A 3304-nucleotide genomic window follows, 5' to 3' on the forward strand; every position below is an offset into this window, starting at 1 on the left:
ATTGGCCTAGTGGAAGGAAGCTGTGCTACCAAGCCGAAGGTGGGTGATTGTCATCTGTGGCCCTCGGCCAGGTTCAAATTGTCTTCCTGTCAAACATTCTTCTAGGTGGTATAGCACTGGTCTGTGCGTTGCTGTACAGAGGTAACTCGTGGCTGCTGTGATGCTGAAGCCTGTGACAGTGATGTGCCAATCGTGGTAATGGGCACCCATGGTGGACAGTGTTGGCTGGAGCTTCCCGACTAAATCAAGCCTGGAAGCAAGAGCGGCATCAAAATCTATAGTAACTGTTAAGCCACATATTAGAATATCTTGAATGACATTTGGAAAAGGAAAATAAAATAATTTACCCATTGCCATTGTGTTGGAATTCACTCATAACACACACTACATTAGGTTTCCAAGACTTAAAATATGGGAAGAAATTGCCCATCTTTCTCCAACAGAGCTGCTGGTGGATTCCAACTGCCAGATAAATGCTGCCATTGAGTTAGCAACTTAACTCTCGAGGGACTATGACAGCAATTGTTGTTGTTAGGTGCCAACTATGCAACATGACAACTCTATGAATAACAAATCTGAACCTGGCCCTATCCTGCACCATCCATATGACCACCAACATACTTGAGCTTCCTTAAATCATACAAATTTGGCTTAATCATTAATCACTAGAGATTATGGATAGAGAACTATATTTTTGTCCCCTTGTATTAGCACATATAATTACTACTTGATATATTCATGTATATTTCAAATGGATGAGAACTTTTCACTGAAATGTAGATTTAGAGTTTTCTGAAAACAGAATTAATTTGTTTAAATACAATTGACTTTCTTTCTCCCTTCCTCTTCCAATGGTTATTCTCTGCAAGGTTATTAATTCTCTTGTTGGTATTCTTTAATGCCAAAAGTTAATAGCTGCACATCTCCATTTGTAGTTATTCTTCTAACTTGCTTTATATATTATCTTTAGGGGATCCTTACGACAGCCCTGTAAAATAGTATAATTATCATATTTACATAGAACATAACTCAGATTATTACATCCAAGCATGAATCACAAGTGACTCGACGGCACATGACAACAATAAGAAGCAAATTCTGGGTCCTCTTTCCGTGCCTAGTGAAGCCATGGCTCGTGGTCCCAAGAAACATCTGAAGTGTGTAGCAGCTCCAAAGCATTGGATGCTGGACAAACTTACTGGTGTATTTGCTCCTCGTGCATCTGCTGGTCCTCACAAATTGAGAGAATGTCTGCCACTGATCATTTTCTTACGAAACAGGCTTAAGTATGCCCTGACAGGAGATGAGGTTAAAAAAATCTGCATGCAGTGGTTCATTAAGATTGATAGCAAGGTCCGAACTGACATAACCTACCCTGCTGGTTTTATGGATGTGATCAGCATTGACAAGACTAGAGAGAATTTTCGTCTGATCTATGACACCAAAGGTCGATTTGCTGTTCATTGCATTACACCTGAGGAAGCAAAGTACAAGTTATGCAAAGTAAGAAAGATCTTTGTGGGCACAAAAAGAATCCCTCATCTGGTGACCCATGATGCTCGAACCATCTGCTACCCTGATCCTCTCATCAAGGTGAATGACACCATTCAGATTGATTTGGAGACTGGAAAGATTACTGATTTCATCAAGTTTGATATAGGTAACCAGTGCATGGTGACTGGAGGTGCTAACCTGAGAAGAATTGGTGTGATCATCGACAGAGAGAGACATCCTGGGTCTTTTGGTGTGGTTCATGTGAAAGATGCCAATGCCAATAGCTTTGCCACTCAGCTTTCCAACATTTTTGTTACTGGCAAAGGCAATAAACCATGGATTTCTCTTCCATGAGGAACGGGTATCCGTCTTACCATTGCTGAAGAAAAAGACAAGAGATTGGCTGCAAAACAGAGCAATGGATGAAATGATCTCTAGGTGGTGCGAATAAAAAGGACAAAATTAAAGATACAACAGCATGAAAAAAAAAGGAGCAAATTCTGGGTGAACCATGTTATGCATATTGGTAAGAGCTTTAAAATTGATATAAGAGTTGAACAAGCTTCTGAATTTAAGATAGAAATATAGTTTGAGAAATCTAGACCACAGGACAAATGGAAAATTTTGGTAATTATGTTCTTATGTGCTATTTGTCCAATATAGTTTCAGGGGCTGTAAATCATACAGGAGAAAATCACCCATTTTTCCTTCTGGAACATCTGATATATTCAAACTCATGCTTTTGGTGGGATAGCCCAACACCTTACCATCAGGTCAACATCATAAAATATTTACTGTTTGCTTTTTCAGCAAGAGTGAGTGAAGAAGATAAATTATCCTTTTTGGAACTCTGGGAGGATCATCGAAGTAAATCCAAACCTATGTCTCAGAAGATGTAGAAATTGACATAAAATAATAGTATTCTTAATTGTTGCTAATGTTATGTGCCGTTGAGTTGCCTGTGACCCATAGCAACCCTATGAACAGCAGCTCTGAACTCTGCCCTGTCCTGAGCCAGTCTCACTAATTCCGACACACCAGTCCCCATTGCACTAGTTATTCTGTTGATCCATCTCACCCAGAATCTCCCTCTCCTGCACTGTCCCTCCACCCTTCCAAGGATGATATTCTTGTCCAAGGACCGGTATCTCCTGGCCACATGCCCAATGTATGTAAGACGGAGATTCAAAATCCTAGCCTCCAAGGAGAAAATTGGTTATTGATTACACCCTCTCCAAGATAGACCAATTTGTTTTCTTGGCAGTCCATTGTATGTTCAAGACTCTTATCCAACACCACAATTTGGAGACATCGATTCTTCTTCTGTCATCCATCTCCATCTCTTTGAAACAAAACAAGTAATTGTAAAGACCATGGCCTGGATTAGGTACACCTTAGTCTCTAGCCTGACACTGTTGCTCTTCAGCACTCGGAAGAGGTCCATGACAGCAGATTTTCCCAATGCAGTTTGTCTTTTGATTTCCTGATTACTGGTATTAAGAGTGTTGACTGTGGAGTGAGCAAGCTGTAATTGTTAACAACCTCAATCTCTTTTCCATCTATCATGGTACTGCCGATTGGCCCAATGGTGAGAATCTTTCTCTCCTTAATGTTGAGCTTCAATCCATATTGAAGACTATAGTCCTTGACCTTCTGCAGCAAATGCATTATGTCTTCTTCAGTTTCAGCAAGCAATGTTGTGTCATCTGCATATTATAGTCTCTTGATGAGTCTTCCTCCAATCCTGATACATATTCCTTCTCATAGAGCTCTGCGTCCTGAATGATCTGTTCTGCATACAAATTGAAAA

General features: G+C 40.2%; 1 pseudogene; it reads left to right on the forward strand.

The window, feature by feature from the left end:
- Positions 1–1128: 1128 nt before the first annotated feature.
- On the forward strand, positions 1129–1920 carry LOC102869380 (annotated as a pseudogene).
- The last annotated feature ends 1384 nt before the right edge of the window (positions 1921–3304 follow it).

This window comes from Elephantulus edwardii, unplaced genomic scaffold, assembly GCF_000299155.1.
Source record: "Elephantulus edwardii isolate Elephantulus edwardi_28Jun2011 unplaced genomic scaffold, EleEdw1.0 scaffold00183, whole genome shotgun sequence".
Taxonomy (NCBI): domain Eukaryota; kingdom Metazoa; phylum Chordata; class Mammalia; order Macroscelidea; family Macroscelididae; genus Elephantulus; species Elephantulus edwardii.